Genomic DNA, 14,535 nt, shown 5'->3' on the forward strand with positions numbered 1-14,535 from the left:
TACCTATGCATAGGTATATCATAATGTAGATACATACTGTATATTCTTTTTTTTTTTTTTTTTTTTTTTTTGCGGTACGCGGGCCTCTCACTGCTGTGGCCTCTCCCGTCACGGAGCACAGGCTCTGGACGCGCAGGCCCAGTGGCCATGGCTCACGGGCCCAGCCGCTCCGCGGCATGTGGGATCCTCACGGACCAGGGCACGAACCCGTGTCCCCTGCATCGGCAGGCGGACTCTCAACCACTGCGCCACCAGGGAAGCTCCATACTGTATATTCTAAAAGAACTGGAATTCTCTTTTATAATCTGTGATGTCCATTTGTAGATACATCATGATCATCTTTCCATATCAATAAATGTAGACCTATCTCATTTTTATTGGCGGTGTGTTTTTCTGTTGTATAGTTCTACCACAGTTTAATCCATCATCTGTTATTAAATATATAGGTTCTTTTTAATATTTTGCTGTTATAAACAATGTTGTAATGAATATTCTTATACATACAGTTTTACATTCTTTTCTTATTTCTTTTGGGCAAATTCTAGGATTGTAATTACTGTACAGGAAAAAAAAAGTATACGTTTAAGGCTTTAGCCACATATTGCAGAATTGTCATCCATAAAGGTTAAACACTTTTGAAAATACTGCCACCAGCAGGGTTCTGAGATTTTTTAGTAGCCGAAAAGGACATTGTTTTCTCACTATAACATTCTTTGGGGGTTCACCATTGTGGAGCCAAGTTATCATTAAAACCATGTAGATAGTGAGGTTCACTTCAGTGAGCCATCAGGCCACGGAATGTTAGCCAAAAATTAACTAAGCCATCATTACTAATTGCAGTGCTGTTAGTATATGAAGTTTGTTTCTTTCCTTAAAGAAGGTACAACAAATGAATCTATGAACTAGGAAAAAACATTTGTGTATCTAAAGGTAACCAAGATGTGGAAGCTGAACGACCATGTTGTTGATGGGAGCCCTCTTTCACTCCTCTTCCCCTCTCCCCATTTTTCCCCAGGCAGCTGTGAGTTCCCTAAGGTTTCTTGAGTGAAGCAGATGCTTGGAAAGGAAATGCATTAAATAATGTTTTATTAACATTATTATTGGCTTGCTCAGTTAAGAGAAAATGCTACATATGCCCTATGGAAATTTCTAAGCCCTTTCCTTACATATAAAAGGTCATACAGCCATACTCTGCCCAGGCAATAATGAAGTATTGGGTGTTAGTGAGCTCTCATAATGTGCCAGCACTGTGCTAACTGCTTAAGGATGTCTCTTAACAACCCTATGAGATAAACACTATTCCTGTTTTACAGAGGAGGAACTGAGGCTTTGAACAGTTGAGTGATGAAAGGTGAATCCTGAGAGCTATTTTATATTAGGTGGTTAGGGAAGACTTCTCTGAGAGGTGGTGTGTAAGCTGGAGCCTGAATAATAAATGTGAGTCAGCCATATCAAAATCTTGGAAACGACCATTCCCGGTTACGTTGTATCTAATCAGTGTAATGATGTCAGTGTAATAATGTCAAATATTTATATGTGTTCTGTACAGATTCACTTTCACAGTTGAGCCTGTGTAACTGTATGTCTGTGTAGTAAACAGAGGCCCATGTAACCGTATGTCTATGTAGCTTAAAATTAAACAACAAGCTTACAAATTAAAAAAAAATTCTAGGGACTTTCTTTTCCTGGTGGCACAGTGGTTAGGAATCCACCTGTCAATGCAGGGGACACGGGTTCAAGCCCTTGTCTGGAAGATCCCACATGCCACAGAGAAACTAAGCCCATGCGCCACATCTACTGAGCCTGAGCTCTAGAGCCTGCGAGCCACGACTACTGAGCCCCCATGCCACAACTACTGAAGCCCGTGTACCTAGAGCCCATGCTCCATAATAAAGAGAAGCCACTGCAATGAGAAGCCCGTGCACTGCAACAAAGGGTAGCCCCCGCTCGCCACAACTAGGGAGAAAGCCTGCACGCAGCAACAGAGACCCAATGCAGCCCAAAATAAATAAATTTATTATTTTAAAAAAATCTCGGGCCTCCCTGGTGGCGCAGTGGTTGAGAGTCCGCCTGCCGATGCAGGGGATACGGGTTCGTGCCCCGATCTGGGAGGATCCCATATGCCGCAGAGCGGCTGGGCCCGTGAGCCATGGCCGCTGGGCCTGCGCATCCGGAGCCTGTGCTCCGCAGCGGGAGAGGCCACAGCAGTGAGAGGCCCGCATACCGCAAAAAAAGGAAAAAAAAAAAAAAAAAAATCTCTATCTTTCTGCCTTGGCAAATACGGTATATCCTTTGATGATCTGGAAGTCCAAGATCAAATTTAGAATTCTTGGACTTCTTGGGTTCTATTTTGGAACATAGTGATATGGAGAGAGCCAGCCCCTGGTCTGACACATGCCCCCTTCCTTCTCCACCCTTGGCCCTATGTCCTGTACTTTGAAAGACCTCACACATACCTCACACCTCACATTCATCCATACCCCCAACAAACAGTCAGCCCTTGAGCACTCCATGGCTTGGGCATGCACCAGTGGTGGCATGGTCTGCCTTCAGGAAGATTGGCTTCAGGAAGAGGCCATTGGGCTCTAGGCCATTTAGTCAGGGAGCTTTATGATCCCAGGTATCTGGAGTGTGGCCTAGAAGAGGATGAGACACGGGCTTCGAGTGGGCACACTGCTTGGGCCCTATGCACTCTTCATCCTAAGGAATGGGGCGTAGCTAAAGGAGGGCCAAAGTGGGGCCTTCTAAGCCATGGGTCTCAGAGCTGAAGTCCTTCTTACAGAATTAGAGAACTACCGATTCTAGATTCCAGGAGTGAAAACTTCTCTTAGCCTAAGGAAAATTATATGACATAGAAGAGATTTAGAAGCTTCCTTGTGATGTACTTCTGCAAGATATTAAAACAGGATGGAAAAGTTATATATTAAGAAGGGTTGCTTGAGCAAAATAGCTGTAAGATTATACTCTGAAGGTAGCAGTCACAGGACTTACTAATAACCAGTGGTTGCCTACAGAGAAAGCAGTTCTTTTATTGGAACCTTCTTAAGTAACCAAATAGCTGTACCTTGAAGTATACAAGTATCTCTTACATGATATCTGTCCTATCATTCTACTCTTGAGAAGATACTGAAATTGGCGTGAATGCAATAAAAGCTGAGATATAAATGGAAATTTACTACTTTCTGGTGTCTTGGAAGCCAGTCACATGGCTCCATTGTTACACTTTTAGATCCAAGGTTTAAATGCAAATTTTTCTCAAGTGATCATGGGAAGCAGTAAGTACGTGTAAAAACATTAAAATTTAAAAATGTGTTAGGACAACACCCTTTGACTCATCTGAAAATATTTAGAAAGCATCATCATCAAGCAATATACAAAATTTCAGTTTATGCAATTATTTCAATGAAATTGCATCATCACTATTAACCAAAATGTCAAACCTGGGAATTAAAGAGGATATAAGTCCTTTATCAATTATATTTATTTCCTAATATAATATTTAGGAAAGAAAGCCTAATAATTTGGTAACACCATCATTCTCAGCAGTATCTAGACTGGCAAAAGTAGCCAAAAACATTCTTGATTGTTTAATGACTTCATTTGAAAGTGGGCATCTATATAGTATTACAAATATGAAGTATAGTGACCACAGGATCAATGTAGCAGCCCTCAGTGCTAAGAACTTATTTCTCAAAAATTTAATAATAAGGTGGTAATAAGATTTTTAAAATTTGATTAAATTTCACATTTGTTCTAATCTCCTAGAAGTTCATCATATAATGGTGACATTTGGTGTCAGCTGAATATTGATTTTAATACTTGGCCATTTGGCATCCAACTGGAATTTGTGTCTAGTATACCTCTAGCTTTTGTCTTCAAAAACAAAACAAAAACTTTTATGTAGTTTTACTAAAGTTTTCAAAGTTAGTGAAATTACATGCATGTGTTCCCTCTGCCATCTTTTCCCAGTGATCTACCCTTGCATTATGTTTTAAGAGCTGATGGGTTACCTAGATAGAACTCAATCCAAGAGGCTTTTTGACAGGAGAGGAGAATAAAGAAGAGGTCTTGAAAAACAAGAGTGGCAACATTTAAGGGAGAAGAAAGTTATTAGAATGAGAGTTAAAAGGTGGCTTTAGTTACATTTTGTTAGAAAATGAACTTTGTTCTGATACATATAGTTAGGCATACCAACATTTAAGCAACTTGATAACTTTGCCAGGAAGACTGAAATTTTGGCTAACTTACCTCAAAGAAAATATTTCTAAAAGCAACATTCTTCAGCATTACCCAGCATTTGTTTAGATTCAAATAACAGATTAAACATGCCAATCCATTTTGAAATAAGCCATGCCGTAGGGAATCTCGTTAAAAAAAGAATATGCTGCAAATTAAATTGTTTAATTTGATTACGTATTACCATTAAAGCTGAATTTAATCTTAATCTTTTTATTTGAACTTGATTTGTTGTGGTGCCTATATTTTATATTAGATATTTTTATCAAATGTCTGATTATATTTATTTGTCTGTTCATATTTAAGACAGGAGAACTCCAAAGCTGATTAGAAACTCAGCTCATGGTGTTCACTGCAGGGTCATCTAGCTGGACATTTCTTTGGGGAGATGGGATGGAGTCGCTATTTTCCATAGGTCAAGAATTGGGTCACTGATTATAAGATATCTGAGCCGTAAACTAAAGGAATTACTCAGTTCTCTAAGCAATTAAAACACCATAAACTAGATAAATATACCATGTTATCATGGCTTGATGCCACGAGTTACTACTTTTCCATCTACTGATTTGTTTACTTTTATTTTTTGAGGCTATTTGAGATAAGAATGTCCCTTTTATTGCCAGGGCCAGAGACAGGACTGTTGTTGATTTGTTATATTAGTGGTTCTCAAAATGTGTCCTTCTGAACAGCGGCATCAGCAACTTGTTAGAAATGCAAGGTCCCAGCCCCACTCCAAGGCTACTGAATCAGAAACTCTGGGGTGTGGCTCAACATCTGTATTTTAACCATCTTTCCAGACGATTCTGACACACATCAAAGTTTGAGAACCACTGTGTTACATGAACATGGAGGCCAATAGGGCTGGGACCAAGTGAGAGAGGGGGAAAATCACAGGGTGTGAGATCACCTGTGGGTCATTGTGAGGACGTGGGTTATTGTGTGAAATGGGAAGCCTTTGGAAGGTTTTGAACAGTTGAGTGATGTGATTTGATAGATATTTTTAACAGATTATTTTGACTGTTGTGTTGAGACAGAGCTGTAAGAGGCCAAAGACCAAAGCAGGGAGGCAAGTTGAGAGTCTGTTGGAATAATACTGCAGGCCAGAGATGAGGTTGGCTTGGATCAGGGTGGGGTGGTAACAGGGGATGTAGTGAGACATAGTTGAAGTCCAGAACTCATTTTCAAAGAGAGTTGTCAGAATTGGCTGATTGACTAGCTGAAATTAAAGACCAGGAGTTGTCACTTGAAATTTTCTCTGGATCTGAGGGGGGTAAAAGTAACCAAATTAGAAGATGGAAAGCTAGTAACTTGTGGCATCAAGCTAAAATGACATGGTATATTCATCTAGTTTGTGGTGTTTTAATTGCTTAGAGAATTTGATCTCAAGTTTCCTAGGCAGAGTACTACCATTCTGATTGAGTGCTGGAGAATCATTGTCAGCTGTCTTCCAGCTCTGATGCTCTATTTGCTATTAAAGCAATTCTGGGTTAATGACTTCTCAACAACAAAAACCCCAAAGCCTCACCTTCTCTGGCTGTTCTTACTTGAAATTTTTATTACCCTTGACTTTGAGACCCCACACTCTCCTCACTCACCTCTTTCATGGTTTCTTCTTAGTTTACTTTTTTCTTTGCTCATCCTCTTGATTTGAGGTTTTCTTGAAGTTTCAGTACCTTTGTCTTACATGTTCTCCATCAGTAATTTCGTGTAGTCCACCACTCCTGGCACATTGCTGACTCTCAGATTTGTATCTCCGGTCTCTTTCCTGTCCTCCGGAGCTGATTGCACCACTCACTACCTTCAAAATTAAACTCATTATCTTCTCTCACTCTAACTGTGCTTTCTATCATTTTTGTCAGTTTATTAATGTTACCAATCACCTCCCCTCTCTCTATCTAGTTACTCTCTAGACTGTCAGTTCCACCTGTGAAATCCTCGTCCCTTTCCCTTATGCCCCACCTGCCACCACCTTAATTTAGTTGCCTATTGTCTCTAACTGGGATGCTGTAGCAGATTTCTAACTGTACTCCCTTGTGCCAGGGAGAAAGATGGATGAGTATAATTTTTTATTTTTTATTTTTTTTTTTTTTATTTTTTTTTTGCTGTACGCGGGCCTCTCACTGCTGTGGCCTCTCCCGTTGCAGAGCACAGGCTCCGGACACACAGGCCCCGCGGCCATGGCTCGCGGGCCCAGCCGCTCCGCGGCACGCGGGATCCTCCGGGATCAGGGCACGAACCCGTGTCCCCTGCATCGGCAGGCGGACTCTCAACCACTGCGCCACCAGGGAAGCCCTAATTTTTTAAAAAACTTAAAACAAGCACAATTTGAAAGTCAGCTCTTTCATCTATGGTCAAAATATAATTCTTTTAAAAATTTTACAAATTTTTTTTTCATTTGTGAAAGTAGGAGTAAAAATCATTATAGCTATAGAAGGCCAGTCTATGATTACTTTAATCTTTTTGCTCCATTAAAGTCTTTTCTCATTTTTATGACTGTCTGCAGTAGAATCAGGTTAAACAAGCTTATAGGATTTTAAGGAAGGCCTATAAAGATAGAGAACTTAAGACATAAGATATCAGATACAGCCTACTTACCCAATCTGTTGGTCAGTTGTATTTCAAATTTGTTTTTCTATGAAGCTAAAGATTAGATGTTCACAGATAAAAAAGATATTCTAATAAAGTATGTTTCCTGTTTTAACAAGGGAGATTTAATAATGATGAATCCAAATCAACTTTATCTCTCCCTCTTTTACTTCAGTCAAAATTTATTTCTAAAGGTATAATGATTAACTTGAATAATTTTTCCTAGATTTTTATCTTTTCAACAGTAGATATATGTTATAGTAGTATGTTATCTACTATGTTATAGTCGATATTCTTACAGATATATAACAGTAGTATATAATTGAAAAATAAACCAAGTACAGTGATTCTATAAATTGCTGGGTTTAAGTTCTGTTATCTGAGGTCTAAAATTTTCTGCTTCTGAATGCTAGATCTAAAAGAGTCAGGAATGATACTCACCGTCCTAATGACAGGATTTTTTTTTTTAAGTCTTTAAAACTATTTTCCAGGAGTAAATTGCCTAGCACTTTTCCACTCTAGGCAAAAGTGATTTTTGTTGCCTCAAACCTTTATTCTCTGAAATTACTTTGAAACATTCTACCTTTTTAATTCATTAATTGAAAAAATATTTTTGAGCCCTTTCTATATGCCAAGCACTACTCCGTGTGCTAGGGACTCTGCAATAAACAAACCAGAAAATGTTCCTGCCTTCATTGAGCTCACATTCCAGTGGAGGCATGCAAAGTTGGAAAAAACCTCTTTCCCTAATAATTTTACATTAGACTCCCATTCACACTGTGAAACTTCTAAAATAAAGAAAAAATAGAGCCATAATAACTATGGCATAATTTATGTACCATCACAGTCTCAGTATTATTTCTTAAATTTGGCATAATTCTAAATTATATGTGTTCTTGTCATATCCTGATTATTAAATACAAATGAGATTGCATATTTCTATTGTTCTTAATTTTGAGGTATGTTTCTTAAGTTATGAATACCAACCCATAGTCATAGCTTTGTGGAGTGGAACTGCTTAAGTTTAATGTAGAACTGTTTCAATCAACTAGATGTGTAGCTCTCTCCCTTCTTTGAAGCTTTATTGAGGTATAATTGACATACAAGAAACCACACAAATTCAGTCTTAATTTGATGAGTTTCAGTACACAGTATGTACCTGTGAAACCATCACCACAATCAAGACTGTGAACAGATGCATCACCCCTGTACATTCAGAAAGATATTAGGGTGTGTGTGTGTGTGTGTGCGTGCGTGCATGTTTTAGTATATTGTTTTATTATCAAATATTTCAAGCGTGTAAAATTCTAATAGCGTTCCCAATCCAGTTAATGGCAGAATAAAGTGGTTGAGTGAAACTTCCCAGAGAACAACACTTACAAAATCTGGATAATAAATTATTTGCAGGCAATGGAAAGTGATCAAAAGCAGGTAGAAACTAGAGTTTACCCTTAAAAGACCATAACTACGGTGGGTAAGAGTTGCAAAGTTTGTGGCTTTTTTTGCTTGATGGAATTCCCCAATCCTTGGGTCTCATGTGGTAGAAAACCCACAGTCTTACCAGCTTGAGGTGGCAAAGGTCAGGGAGTCTGGCAAATGAAAAAAAAAGAAGAATAGGCAGAGATGTGAGAGGGTCCCATACTTGAAAGACAAACACACGGGCTAAAATGTATGAGTTTTTGCATTTTTGACTAAGTGCCTTCTGTTACTATGCACAGCTATAGTGGCTGAAAATTGAAGTTTTGTTGGCTTGAATTATCAGGTAACAGAGCTTGGAGGTGACAGAGCAGGTGGAAATTTATGGGGAAATCCCAGCAGCAGAGAACTGCAGAGACGATGAGCCCCAAAATCTGAGTATTAATTCTCTCCAAATCTTTGGCTGACCATTAAACTACACAGGTGCAGGGGAGATCCCCAAAAGGCTGGACTAAAAGTTGGTAGCTGAAGGAACCAAGCAGAGATACGAGCTGCTCCACATTGTGGAAGAGACAACAGTTCTGCAGTTTGAGTCTAGGCAAATTAACTGACTATTAGAAGGAAAATCCAGTTATCCTCAGAAGAACATAGCATTATCCAGAGTTATTATAACATTATTACACTGTCTAGTTTTCTACTGAAATCACTAGATGTGGAAAGAAACGCAAAAGTGTGATTCATAGTCAGTCAATGGAAAGTGACTCAAAGTGGGCCTGGATGTTGCATTTAACTAAATCTTCCAAAACAACTAGTAGAAATATGTTCAAAGAACTAAAGGGAAAAAATGTTCAAAGAATTAAACAAACGTGTCTTAATGAGTGATTGGTGATAGCAGAAGAAAGAGTTCATGAACTTGAAGATAGATCAATAGAAATTATTCAATATGAAAAACTGAGGGGAAAAAATTGAATAAATATAAATAAAGCCTTGGATATCTGACAATATAATGATGTTAAACATATATGTGATATATTGGTATACTAAATATGGTAAAATTTTAGTATTTGACAAAACCAGATAGTGGGAATATAAATGTTATTTTTTAAAAGCATAAAAGCAATTACTGCTGAATGAAATTATCTTTTTAAAATTAAACTTTATTGAAGTATAATTTACATGTAATAATATATGCCCATATTAAGCATACAGTTTGATGAGTTTTGACAAATATATTAAATGTGTAACTATCACCACAAACAAGATATAGAATATTTCCCTCACCCCAAAAAGTTCCCTTATGCTCCTTTGCTGTTAATCCCACTGCCAGGTAATCCCTCTGGTCTCAGGTAATCACTGCCCTTTCATTCAGTAGTTTAGGATTTCATATAAATAGTATCATAATTTTTCTCATTGATTATTTGAATAACAGTGTTTGCCAGATTTCTTCATTATAAAGTTACATTTTACCTCTTGATATATTACTAAATAACCTGTAGGAAGGTACTTTGAGACTGCAGACATATCCTGTTACTTAACAAACTTTAGCCAATTATCTTAGCATATGTTAACGATTTTTGTCTGAATCCATTTTTACATTGAAGGCTGCTGAATTGTCATTTTCTAACTGTTATTCCTTCTACATTTATACTTAGCATTCTACTAAGGAAAAGATCTCCCTGTCTTTCTTATCTCCCTCTCTCCCTCTCTTCCTCCCTCCCTCTCTCTCTCCCTCCTCTCCCTTACCTCTATCTATCTACCTATCTATCTATCTATCTATCCACCCACCCACCCACTCTCAGTATGGACTCAATAGACTCTTATTTTATTCAATGGGTCATAATCCATTACTGCTATTATTCATTTTGATGCCCAGATTGTCTCAGATTTGGCTAGGGGGAAGCCCTTTCAAACTGGTTCCTGTGTTGTTTTGACATGCCCTTGTTATGTTTTGAGCACTTTGTTACTTTCTGGCACAAGATATTCCAGGCTCATCTTATACCTTCCCTGTTCCAGCCGTGGAACCAGCCATTTCTCTAAGGAGCCTGGTTTTAGTGGGGAATAGTATTTAGAGATTTTAGGCTTTTTAAGCTGAGTAGTTCCTTACTACTTCTAGATTCCACGTTTATGGTATTTTCTTCTATCATTTTAACTGATATTTTTAAAGGACTTTATGCTTATTTATTTTATGTAATAAAGTTTAACATCATAACTACCCAAGAAGTACCCTTTTCACTAACACTAATATTTTACAGGACTGTTTGCATATTTCTAAATTTGATTTGTGGTCTTCATGAGAGAGGTCATTTAGTCAAATCTTCATACCTTGTGCAAGACTGCCAGTGTGTCCTTCTAGATAGATGAGAATCAACCTGTTTTAAAACTTCAGAAGAGCAGATTTTACCGCCTCTGGGGAAAACGTACCAATAATCAGTGGCTAACACTCAAGGATTATATGCATTTTATGCTCACTTCTCTAAAAGGGAAACATTTTTTTCCTAAAAGCCTTTCCTCACTTTCTTCCCATTTCTTTGTTTTCCTTCTACTCCTTCCACTTTTTTATTCTTCCTATTATTCTCTTCCAAATGTTTCGTGTCTTACTGGATATAGGCCATTTTTTAGCTACCCTCCAGCTCCTTATATTTTTAAACTGGTCTTAGTTTATATCATGATTTTCATCTTAATACTCTTTGAATTTTAATGTTATTTATGTTGTAGGACCTACATTTAGACAAAAAGCTGAGATTATTTCTTTTCTAGTTGCCAGTGTTTTAATTCACCAATTAATGTTTTTAAATAAAATTTCTCATTATACCAGTATTATTTTTTTAGTGATGAAAATTTGAAAAATTCTCTAAGAAAATAAAAATCATCCATAGACTCATCACCCAGGAATAACAATAGTTTTTTTTTTTTAATATACCTATATTTTGAGCTCAGACGTAGAGAATGGACTTGAGGACATGGGGAGGGGGAAGGGTAAGCTGGGATGAAGCGAGAGAATAGCATTGACATACATACACTACCAAATGTAAAATAGATAGCTAGTGGGAAGTAGCTGCACAGCCCAGGGAGATCAGCTTGGTGCTTTGTGACCACCTAGAGGGGTGGAATAGGGAGGGTGGGAGGGAGGCACAAGAGGGAGGGGATATGGGGATATATGTATACGTACAGCTGATTCACTTTGTTATAAAGCAGAAGCTAACACACCATTGTAAAGCAATTATACTCCAATAAAGATGTTTAAAAATTTTTTTTAATTTAAAAATAAAGACTAATACTCCAATGGAGACTTTCAGTAGCCTTGTTTCAAGTATTTACAAATTAAATGTACATTTTCTAGTATCAATTATAGTAACTATATTTGTATATGTATAACTATATTTGTGTATATATAACAATGATAATAACTATATTTGTATTTATATTTCAAGGTCATCTCAACCCACTTTTACCTTTAGCCCCAATAAATCTTGGTTCCTACCCATAACTCATATACTTGAGGGTCAGACAAATAACATACACGTTTATGGAGGGGAAGGGTGTAGGGATTATAAAAAGTAGAGACTGCAGACTCCACCTAAAGGCATTCAGATTCAGAAAGTTAAAACCACTGTGTTGGCCAAACAGAGCACATCCTCAGGCTGTTGGCGATCTCAGCTCTACTCTTTCCTAAAAGACTAGTTAGTATATCTGCAGAAATAGTGGCCTGTTTTTCTGGTACTTTAAGATAGATGTAATTTAAATAAATCTGGATTACACAAAAGTCTTTATCAGATCTTGCCCTAATGTGCTTTATCACCTTCCAAGTTCTTAGTTTCTCTAGCTGAGCACCATCAGGTCAACTAATCTAATAAAAATAGATCCAGCAAAGGCCTTTAGATAGAACATTCATGCTTCTCCCTCTCTACTCTGAAAAAATATAGATAGTTCACTTTAATCCTAGGCTCTGGACAGTAGGGTGGGTTAGCCTGCGTCTTGGTACAGTTTTTACAAGTTGGAGGCAACTAGGGTCAATTTTCTGTGTCTTGCCATACCCCACCCTAATGCCCATACTGTAACTGTTCTTCCTAACTATGGAAATGGGTCAACATTTCTCTAGTTTTATTTTCTTTTTTAAATTCTTCTAAAAGTCTTTTCTTTGTAAAATAAAGTTATTGTTTGTGAATATATTCTACTTTTTAAATTTTACATCATAAATTATATTTCATAAATATGAAATATATTTTATTTCACATCATACATCAACTTGCTGTTTATTATTTATCTTACACTAAAAGGATTACAGGTTCAGAGGCTTCTAGACTGGAAGGGACTTAGAGATTGTGATCATCATCATTCATAATACAATTAACTGAATAGTGTGAAGTTGCTCTGTCAGTTGGGTTTGGTCAGGGAAACAGAGCCATGTTATGTATTGTGGCAATAAGGAGTTTAATAGACCAATCTGGGCTTACACAAATGTGGGAGAAGTTGAAGTAGGAGGATCAGAGAAACAACCTGAAGCACTGGAGTAGGGGAAGAAAGCTATGGGTGCATTGTAGTGAAGAGGTCTGGATGCTACTGTATCTGACCAATGAGACCTTCCAAAAATAATGGCCTCTCCTTCACTTCTGCCTTTCAAATCTTAGGCAAGTTCTTCTCACTGGCAGACTGTAAGCTGAAGCTCTAGAGGAGGGGATTTTGAGGCATGTCACTGCAGCCATCACTGGTAGTGATGATACCAAGTGAATCTGGCACAGTTGCTTACCTAATTCATGGTGCTCATTCATTCTGTCACCTTCACCTTTCTTAATCTTTTCCTAGACCATGATGAATGTGTGTCTCCATTGATCATCAAGCAGTCGTGGAGTCTTGACATCTTGTGCTTTTTCACAGAATCATTTTAGATTGCTTCCTATACCTACAGACATCTTTCTAAAAGTTATAAAAAAATAACTAATTTCTCTCATACCTATTTCTTGAACACTAAACCCGAGATAGGTTCACTCTTTAAACGTTGCTTGTACCTTGTTCACTAGAGCAGAGACTCAGGTTGCTAGAGCTGCAAACGCAAATTTTTTCAATAATTTAGACTTTCAGGCTTAGGAAGGAAATAATACAAGTAAAGACAGCAGGAATAGTTATTCGGAAACACTGAGAAATCTTAATATGTGCATTTGCTTGATACTTTGAGACTACAGTCGAGAGTGAAGTTAGAGAATAGAATCTGTTTTCCACATTGATACAGGAAGTGTTGATGTAGCACTTAACCTGTTGGTTTAAAGCCAGTGAACTAAACTCTAGTTTGTCCATGGTTAACTACCCATAAATAATTACCCTTATATATCTCCCACTTGACCCATTCATCTGTCTTCAGTGAACAACCATATAATGAATAATTGAAACCTGGCTTAGTATATTTTTAATGATGATTGCTTTGCTTTCCAAATGACTGCATTAGAAAAACTTATCTGTTTTGGATATACAGTTTTTGAATCCTAAGTGGTTGAGAAGTATAATTTAGCTTACAGAGCAATTGAATATGTGAATAATAATATTATTTTTTGGAGGCTATTCTTTGATTTAGCCAACAGATGTATACATTTTAATAGTGAAGTACATTATCAAAATTCATATGTGAGGGCTTCCCTGGTGGCGCAGTGGTTGAGAGTCAGCCTGCCGATGCAGGGGACACGGGTCCGTGCCCCGGTCCGGGAGGATCCCACATGCCGCGGAGCGGCTAGGCCCGTGAGCCATGGCCGCTGGGCCTGCGCGTCCGGAGCCTGCGCTCCGCAATGGGAGAGGCCACAGCAGTGAGAGGCCCGCATTCCGCAGGGAAAAAAAAAAAAATTCATATGTGAACTGAATGAATTTTTTATTGATAACAATTTTAGTTATGACTCAAATATAAATTATGTAATATGAATGATTTATTTATATCTGGGTTTTTTGGTCAATAATTCTTGAAATTACATAAGTTTCATGATGTGGAATTAAACGCTAGCAGCTAAAAATTATGTAATTATTTATGTTAGGCCTCAGTAGACAAAATTTGACATGTTAGTATGACACTTGATGTTAGTTGTAAAATAACATCAGAGGGCAGGTAGATAGTACTAACTGGCCCACTAGTTCTTATGAGCTAGTAATTAAGTTAAAAAAATTTTTTTTCTAAACGTCCCACGCAAGCTGAGTGTGAGATGCAAGACTTGTAGTGAATTTAAAATTATATTTAACATGCAATGTGAGCTCATCGAGTATACTAAAGGATTATTTTTGGCTTTAAGACTTCATACGCTGTTTAAACAGAGTACAGAG

General features: G+C 37.6%; 1 protein-coding gene across 5 annotated transcripts in view; it reads left to right on the forward strand.

Annotated features, from left to right (window-relative positions):
• The window catches only part of SLC41A2 (solute carrier family 41 member 2), a 167,098-nt gene that overhangs the window by 70,688 nt on the left and 81,875 nt on the right, over positions 1-14,535 (forward strand). The gene's annotated exons all lie outside the window — the stretch shown is intronic.

This window comes from Mesoplodon densirostris, chromosome 11 (assembly GCF_025265405.1).
Source record: "Mesoplodon densirostris isolate mMesDen1 chromosome 11, mMesDen1 primary haplotype, whole genome shotgun sequence".
NCBI lineage: Eukaryota > Metazoa > Chordata > Mammalia > Artiodactyla > Ziphiidae > Mesoplodon > Mesoplodon densirostris.